This window comes from Neovison vison, chromosome 3 (assembly GCF_020171115.1).
Source record: "Neovison vison isolate M4711 chromosome 3, ASM_NN_V1, whole genome shotgun sequence".
In the NCBI taxonomy this organism is placed as follows: Eukaryota; Metazoa; Chordata; class Mammalia; order Carnivora; family Mustelidae; genus Neogale; species Neogale vison.
In genome coordinates, this window is record NC_058093.1 from 27,246,275 (window position 1) to 27,255,414 (window position 9,140).

Genomic DNA, 9,140 nt, shown 5'->3' on the forward strand with positions numbered 1-9,140 from the left:
AACCTCGGGCAAATTGCAAGGAGCTCCCCGACTTTGCACGGGGCCACAAGGAAAGAAGTGCTCCCCTCCCTAGCACAGGACACAGAGCCCCACTTCTCAGTAGCCCCCCTTCTGTGTGGGGAGTCTGATCCTTTCCTTCCAGGGAAGTGAAGGAAGGTGGTTCTGTTCTACCCATATCCCTCCTGACCTTCCTTCTAGAAACTCAGGAGAGGCAGAGGGACACTTGGGGCCCTCATGAGTGGTGATGGTGGGGTGGGGGATGAACTTCTCCCCTTAGAAGAAAACCAGGTCCCCCAAAGCAGACCTACCCTAGTCAGTGCTCTAGGTTGTACCGGGCCAAGGCCAAGGCCAGCAGGCCATTTGGTCTGCTGCTCTGGAAGTGAGTTAATTCAATTAGTCCTCATGAATCCATAAATGAGGCACTATTAGCTCTACTTTCACAGATGAAGGAAAAAAATCCCCAGAGGTACCCAACCTCCATGGCCCAGGCTGGGGCCCCTAATTCCAGAGTGTGGGTGCTGCTCAGCCCCGAGTTATGCAGCCTCTCTGGGTGGAAGCAGGGTGGACTGCCTGGAGAGAGCCTAGGGCGCTCTGGATGTGGTTTGGAATTGCACCCTGTGGGACAGTCACCATTCCCTGGGGTCTGATTCTGTTCATCCATGGGTGTGGGTGCTCCTGCCCCATGCCTCTCAGCTGTAGCCGGGAGCTGGTGGCTGCTGTCCCAGGACAGGGCAGCGTTTCTCAACCTTGGCTAACATTGGAGTCAACTGGGGTACTTAAAATACTTGTCAGCGCCCCACCATCGGACAGTCGGATCTGATGGGCCTGGAGTGGACCCCAGGCACGTTTTTCTGTTTGTTCGCTTGTTTTCAGGTTCCCAGGTGATTCTCATGCAGAGCTGGGCAAGAAGAACTGCTGGAGTCAGGACACCTGGGTTTGAAACCTGTCCCACGCTGCATTATTGCCCCAGAGCTATATCACTCGCCTTATCTGAGACTCAGTTTTCCTCATCTGTCTAATGGGCATGGTCTCAGCCTTAAATAGCAGGGTGATAACAATGTGAGACCGTGGATGGGCATAGGCTCTGCAAACGAGAGGACCTTATAAAATGGGAGGGATTATCGCGGGGCCATTGCCTGAGTGAGCACTGCACCAGCTGCCATGCCCCAAGGTTGCTGACTCGGGTCAGCTCTGTAATATTTTTGCAGAGTGCTTCTGAGCACGTCGCAGCTTCCCTGCCCATTTCCATGTCCACTTGCCCAGAGCCTCCCTGTCCTCTAAACTCTCTGAAAAGGAGGATTTTATGGGAGTGCCAGCAGCATCTCTGCTGTGGTTCTAGCTACAGGAACCCCACTGATTGATGGATAGTATGCCCTAGAAACCTTTGCAGAGGGAAAATACTGCATCCAAGTGGGAAGATGGCTGGGCAGGGATCTTGAGGTTGTCAAGCTGGCTGGGGCCTTCCGGAACTGTCCGCTCTTGACACACACTGAGGCTATACTGCCACCATGGGGCAGCACGGGGAACTGCAGCTGATTTGAAGCTGGCCCGCAGAGGGTCCTTTTGCTTAAGGGGTGGTCCCAGGAGGCCCATTGTGGGTGCTTGTTATACTCGCAGGAGCAGGGGACCCGTCGCCGCAGACCGCCTGAGCTAGAGGCTTGGGAGGGCTTCTGGGACTCTGCATCGAAGCATGTCCTCTGGGCAATTCTAATGCGTGGAATCACCCAATTTCTCGGTGACCCAATTTGTAGAATTCAGGGCAACTTCAGAGCCCCTTGTTCAGAAATTATTAAGAATTTCAGGAGAGCGACAGCAGAGCTTTGAGCCAAGCACAGGGCCTGTGTGACCACATGGCCTGCATGCCTGGGAAGCCGGCCCTGTTCTTAAGCGCTCTGAATCTGGAGGGTCACCGCTTGCAGCGACCACCTTGAGTAATATCCCCCAGGGTAGGTGAGAGCATGCGCCTGGGAGTGGGCAGTCTTTGAACAGACTTTGGACTACATGACTTATGACTTAGGTGACTTTGGACACATTCCTAAGCTCTGAGTCTCTTTTGCCTCATCTTTAATTGTGTTAATTTCTACTTTCTACTTCAAAGACTTGCTTTGTCTCAGTGGGGTTAGTCCTGCATCCCAGGTTCCGTGTTCGGGTTTTGGATGTGAAGATGAAGTAGATTTGGTCCCCGTCCTGAAGGGCTGATACTGTGGTGGATTGAAACAGCCATGGGAGTCCTCCCTGATCAGGAGACAGAGGTGTGCCCAGGTGCCCTTAGGAGGAATTATCTGCACAGATATTGTCCCATAGTGGGTGCAAAGACAGTGGTAGGGAGGAAGTAGGGACACGGGGGAAGATTTGGGGTGTGTGTGTGTGTGTGTGTGTGTGTGTAGGGGAAGGTGGAGTTCAGGCATAGAGAGGACAAGCCACACGTGGGCTTGAGGCTCCCTGTGATAGAAGGAGGGTGTGGGTAAGGGAGCAGCTGGAGAAGAAGCCAGAGAAGAGCTCATCAGGAAGGATTTTGAGGGTCTTGCCCAGAGATTTCAATTTCGGACTGAAAGGAAAGCATTTAAGCAGAGGATGGGCTGATTGGATCTGTGTTTTAGAAAGTGAACTCCTGGGTGGTGCAGTGGGTTGGGCCTCTGCCTTTGGCTTGGGTCATGGTCTTGGGGTCCTGGGATCGAGTCCTGTATCGGGCTCTCTGCTCTGAGGGGAGCCTACTTCCCCCCTCTCTCTGCCTACTTGTGATCTCTCTCTCTCTCTGTCAAAATGAATAAATAAAATCTTAAGGAAAAAAAAAAAGAAAGTGATCTCCTACTGTGCTATCTGGCAAGGAGGTCCTGGTAGGAAGGAATGGCAGTAACCCAGATGAGAAGGGAGGGTGATTTGGCCTAGGCAGGGAAAGTGGGGAGCAAGGTCAGATGGCAGAGTTTTCGATGCGGTAGCTGATTCCTGGGACCTGGGGACTTGCTGGACCTAGGACGTAAATGAGGAGTCAGCAATGACACTAAGGGTCAGGCTACAGTGGCCGGGAGGATGCTGGTACCATTCTTGGGGATCTTGGGGATCACAACCAGAAGGGGAGGAGGGATATGGGAGAGAAGAGAGGGAGAGTTTAGGAGGAAAAGTGATGAGTTCAAACGTTGCTCTTGTTTTTGAACTTGTAATCTGTAAGATGTAAGATAAAATAGGTAAGGTACCTGAGTGTACAAGATGAGGTCAGTCTTGGTCACACTGAACTGCAGTTGCGTGGGGCCCCCTGGGTGGAGAAGATGCACTCGACTTTCCCATCACCCTCATGCTGACATCCAGGTTCATGAACAAGACCCATTGGTTCTCTCCACAAGATGCTGTTCCTATGTGCCCCCTTCACTCCCTCTCTGTGGCCCACGCAGCAGGAGAGGAGATTTGTTGGAGAAGGGCGGGAGCAACAGGTGGGAAGGGCTGTGCTTTGGAAACAGGAAGACGGGTTCAGGAAAGGGGAACAGGGTCGTGGCTTTCTGGCTAACTCCGTAGAGGTTTGGATGGGAAGATGGGACATTCTCACATTCTCACTTGCTTTTCTCTGATCAGGAGAAGGCAGGATGGGGAGAAGCATGAAAGGGTGTTGTAGAGATGAGGGGATGTGGAGCGACACAACTCTTGCAGGTTCCCCAGGCAGGATTCGGAGCTCGAGGGTTCTGTGATGGTGTCAGTCCACACCGTGGTGGGACTTTCTCCATCGGGGCTCAGCAGGGCTGTGCGGGAGTGCCAGCGTTGGCTGGTGAGGCTTCTCCAGAGTTGAGGTGTGCGGGGCAGGAGAGACCCAGATAGGTGGAGGTAACAGTGGAGCCCCGGGTCTCATCTCCTTAGGGAAGGAGGCAAAGCCAGAGAGGCTTGAAGCTTTGGAAAATAGAATGGGGAGACCAAAGTCTCATTCTCCCATCAGTGAAATGCTGACATCGCAGAGCCCATCTGGTTTCTTGCCGTAATATAGACTATGGTCAGAATGAGAGAGTGGGGTGTTCAGATTCTCCCTGGGAGCCCCGGGGCTCAGCGTGTGGCTTCTGAGCTTTGAGGGGTTGGAGGCCAGACTGGTGTAGTCAAGACTGTAATGAGCCGCGTCTCTGGAATTTGGCCTTGGACCAACTTGGCATGCTGGGGCCGTGGGGGGGGGGTGCGGCGGCGGCATGGAGGTCATGGCAGATGGTGGCATATATGAACAGCCTGCAGGTGCCCGCCCAGTCCCCCTGGGTCACCAAGACCCCGTGAGTGTCTGATCACCAGGGTGCTGTGTGGGTTGTTCCGATGACCCCTGAGTTGTGTGGGGTAGGGTGGGGCGGGGGTGGGGCAGCCAGGAGCTGCCTAAATGACCTGTGGGTGAGCAGGGAGTTTGAAGACGAGGGCTGCAGGGCCGAGAGGAGGCCCTGGGGACAGCTGAGGAGCATCGTAGAGTGGGCCTGGCTGAGGGGGGCCCTACCTGGGAGCCACGCAGAGAAGATGCCTGGTTCGCCCCCACCCAGCCCCCCTCCCCAGCAGGATGTGGGTGATGGTAGAGTGAGCTGCTGATGGAGAGGCCAGGGACAGTCCTGGGGCAGGCGGTGCCAGGTGGCTGGACCAGCATAGCCTTCCTGAACGCCGTTCTTCCTGAGCCCCCGCACCGACCCCCCTGTAAAGGGAAGTGAGAAGACTCCAGATCCTTTCGTGTACCTCCTAGTGCAAGGTCAAGGGGCCCACTCCATCTTCGCCTTTCCTGCTGGGCGCTGGCTGAACGATGGCATGGCTGAAGGGTCCCAGGGAAGAGTTTCAGTGACCCCTCAGAAGCATGCGTGCCCAGTGACGGGCCAACCCCTTGCCAGGCTGGGCTGCTCCCAATTCCTCTACTGGCCACATGCCTCAGATGGGGCGGGGTCCTGGGTTTGGGCTGGGCAGAATAGGGACGCCGCCGACTCCGTCTCTGTGCTGGGCCCGATGACTGGGAAGCCCTTTGGGGTGCTGTAGGGGTGGTGGGGGAGGCATAAAGGGCAGTGTGCTGCCGTGCGCCCCACACATGAAGGGGGCATGTGGAGTTTGGAAAGAAGGCGCCCAGGAGGAAGGAAAGGCAGAACGTAGTACAACAGCTGGAAGGTGAAAGAGTCGCTAACTGTTTTACAGCTTTCTTCCTCACTGGGCAGGCGGCCAGGGGCTGGGTAGAAGCAGGAGCTAGGGTTCACCTTGGCCAGAGGTTCCCAGGAGTTAAGAGCTTAGGAGGCAGTAGAAGAAGCCACTGAGGCACATTCTAGAAACGCCTTCCTGAAAATCCTCTCCAAGGAAAGGAGACCCATCATGGGCAGGCGAAAGGGTAGATTAAGGCCACTTGACTGAACAGCAAGGGCTGGGATTCAGGTGTGGGGGATGGTAGAGAAAGCAGGTGCGGAGCATGCATCGGTGCCTCGCTGCCCTAAGCACAGTGTGTATGTTAACTCCCTGGACTATTTTGAACGCATGGAGAGGGGGGCACCCAGGTTTGCACAGGAGGCCTGGTCTGGGGGTTTCCCTCGGTCTTGCCTCTGCCTGGTCTGTTCTCCTTGGCCCCTCTGGCGTGTGGCCTGAGTTGACCCCCGCGTGCCTCTCGCCCTTCACCTGCCTTCCCTGGGCCCTCGGAGGACGCTGACGCAGGCTAACTGAATGCATAACTTTATTAAATAAATGCTTTGTCATGACAAAAGACAAAGATCAAGGAGTAACATAAATTATACGTTGAATAAATAGTATACAGCAATCTTCACTTTTTTAATAAAACGTGAGATCCTCTGGCTTTTTTTTTTTTTTTTTTTTATTTCCTCAGGTACAAAATGCTAGACAGGAGGCGGGCCCCTCTGCATTCAGGTGATTTTTTTTTTTTCTGCTTTTTTTTTTTTTTCCCCACAAACTGGTTTTATTTGTCAATTTATTTTTTCATCCTTTTTCACCAGTAAAGATTATGAGCATTTATTTAAAAAAAAAAGTTTAAAACAAAACAAAGGGAGATAGAATAGAGCTATGATATGTATGTACGTAAGACTAGAGAGCTACAGTAATATGTGTGGTGGTTATTGCTGTCTTCAAAAAAGAAATAAAAAAACCGGTAGGCAACTCGGAATCTGAAGGAATCTTGTCTGACAACTGTCTATCCGTGTGGGCTACTGTGCGGTGGTGACGGCAGGCTGGCGGTGGCAGTGGGATATTGGAGACTCAGGGTGGTGTGGGGGGACCAGAGAAGTTGGGGAGGAAAGGGGCACAGGAGGCTGACACTCCCCACCTTCCCTTTCCCTGTCCAGAGAGAGGAGTTAGAGAAGGAGAGGGACAATGGCTAAACGGTAACTCCATTAGAAAACCAAGAAAGTATGTTTATAAAAAGAATCAAAAACCTAGGAGAAAAAAAAAAAAGTGGAGAAAAGTGCATACGTCTTGCACTTTAGTGGTTTTAAAAATAAAGACAGTACAATGCCCAGGGGGCTGGCTGGCAAGTCCCCAGCCCCTTTGCCACCACTTCTCAAAACTTAGCCTCCTTTCTCTAAAAATGTCCTCTTCGAGCCCAAGGCATGCTTCTCCTTGGCCCACGTCCCTCTAAAGTTCCAACCTGCAGTGCAGCCCTCTGGGGGGGGGCAGTGGGAGCTGAACAGGTGGAGGGGGGCAGCCCTGGGCCCCCTGGAGAGGGGTGCGGTAGGCATGTGGCCGCCCACAAGCTAGGTAGCAGGCGAGCTGAGGTGGGGCCCCACTCCCCAGGGGAGGCTGACCCTGCAGGATTACTGTGGAGACCACTGAGACGGTGATGGGAAAATGGGTGAGGAGACAGGAGGTAGACCACATGGGGCCTCCCGGGCCTCCCGTCCTCCCCTGTTGGAGTGAGGGGGTTTGAATGTCTCCGGGCCTGTCTGTCCAGGCCTGGCTGTCTGAGAAACCTTACAGTCTCTTCCATCCTGGATGCCCTGCTCTGCCCAGGCGGGTAGGGAAGCTGTGGGAGAAGGAGGGTCAGTCCCGACGAGGCCCTCCTCGATCATCTGGCAGCAGTAGGAATGACAGGTAATCATCTCCTGCTGGAGTGAGGCCTGAGTCAAAGGGCGATGGGAAGAGGCCTGCTGCTGGGTGGGTGGGGCAACATTTCGTCTTGAGGCCACAGAAAACTCCAGAGCCTAAGGCCTGGAGTCAAGAAGACCCTTGCTCAGGATCCCAGCTCTCAGCGTTTCCCACCAGCCTCCCTTCCTGCCCTGCCCCAGGGATGCTCCATCTTCCTCCATGACTCCCTCCGAAGCCAGGCCTCCCTCTTGGGAGGTTAGTCTCGTCTGTCATGAAGGTCCAGCATCTTCTAGGGCGTGGCTAGCTGAGCAGAGTCATTGCAAGTGCTGAACTCACAGGTTTGGGGGAGTCAGCATGAACTCTGGACACCCGAAGACACTGGTGGACTTAAACTAGGCCATACTCTTCCCCGCCTTGTGGCTGCTGGCAAAAAGCCGAAGGAAGGGGCAGACACCCATTCGGAGTCCAGTAAATAGCAGGGGGGAAGGAGAGAGCCCCTCTCAGGAACAGGTCCAGGTCTTGGGAGGGGTGTGGGGTAGGGTATGCAATTCCTGGCTCAGTCTTTTCTTAGGGGGAATGGCACCCCAGTATCCACTTGGCAGATCCCAGTTAGAGGACTGTTCAAGATCCACAGAAAGAATGGGCAAACAGAAGAGTGAAGTGGGAAAGGTTTACAATACTGGCCTAAGACACAGAAATGTGAGTCAGGGGTTTGGGGAGAGTTGTGCAGAGAGATGGGGCACATGGACGCAGCAGGTCAAGTAAGTCCTGGCGGCTGCCAGCCCCATCGGGCCCTTTGTCCTATGACAAGCGACCATCTCTCTTGTCCCAGCCAACTGTCCTGTCCGGGGGGGTGTGTGTGGGGGGGTGGCAGCGGCAGGAGACAACCCCCCCCTCAAGTTCCGTAGCTGCAAGCTTCCCACCAGCTGAAATCTATTTGCTTGTCTGCTGTCCCTCCTCATGGCCCCGAGTTCGGTGTTGAAGTGGTCTCCACGGCGTCACACCGTCAGCAAAGAGCAGAGAGAGCTGTGTTCACAGCGAGGAGGAGTCTCCTTGGCCAGAGTCCAAGCCCCCTTCCCTGGTGGGCTAGCTCCAGCCTCTGAGGACAGCCCTGAGGTTGCTGATTTGTTGAGGAAGTCAGCGGGCACGGGAATTCTCCTGGTTCCGAATCTGGCGGCCACATGCCAGCACCCTTGAGGCCTCCCTTCGTCCTGGGCCTTTCTTCCATTCTCCACTCCAGGGAGAAAGCCTGCACTGGCCTGGGGCGGGGGATGAGGAGCTTGAAAGGCTCTGGCCCCAGTCCTTCCTTACAGGGAGAAGGTGGCCGTCCGAGGGCACGGTCTTGTCCCTTCAAAGGCACAGCTGGCCTGTGCTGACCCTTGCTCCTGGCCAGCGGCTAGGTTCGCGAACCTACCTCATTTCTCTCTGAGGAACTGCATCCCTATTCTCCTCTTTCTGTCTTCTGGAATCCCAAAGGGCTTAGACGGTGGGGACCCGGGAAGTTGCTCTTGGCTTTGTCCCCCTTTCTGCTGCTTGGCTCGAAAGCTGGAAGGGGGCAGTTCTCCCCCTCTTCGTCCCTCCGCTTCTTCTTCTCTGGCCGGCACAATCGCTTTTCCATTTCCCTGTATTTAAATCCGTTCACTTCCAACCCGCCTGCTGCCATTTCTCATTTCAGTCTCTCTCCTGCTCTGCCGGCTTCAAAATGCAGGTTCTGCCCCTTTGAAAGGAAAAGGCTGGGCAGGACCCGTGGGTCAAACTTGGACCTGATGTGTTCCTTTGGTGCAGGGCCCAGAGCCGGCGACTTCTGGAGGGTCTAAAGGCTAACTCGAGAGGGGCTGGGGCTGCGGGGGCGCCCCACGGACAGCCCTCATCTACCTGGCTGGGTGCCTCCCATGGATGCACCTGCACCCGGGAGATCGTGAAGGCGTCCAACACCGTGGCCCGCCGAGGGCTTGCGTCTGCCGCTGCTGGGAGGCTGGCAAAAACGGCAGTTATGGGGTGTGTTAGAAGAATATGGGTTTTCTTGGTTTTCCCAGAATGAGGAAGCTCCTCAGAGTCCCCCGAGGAACTACTTTGAAGAGTTATGCAAACCTTTCAAGGAAAGGAAAGAAGAAAGCAAAAAAGAAAGA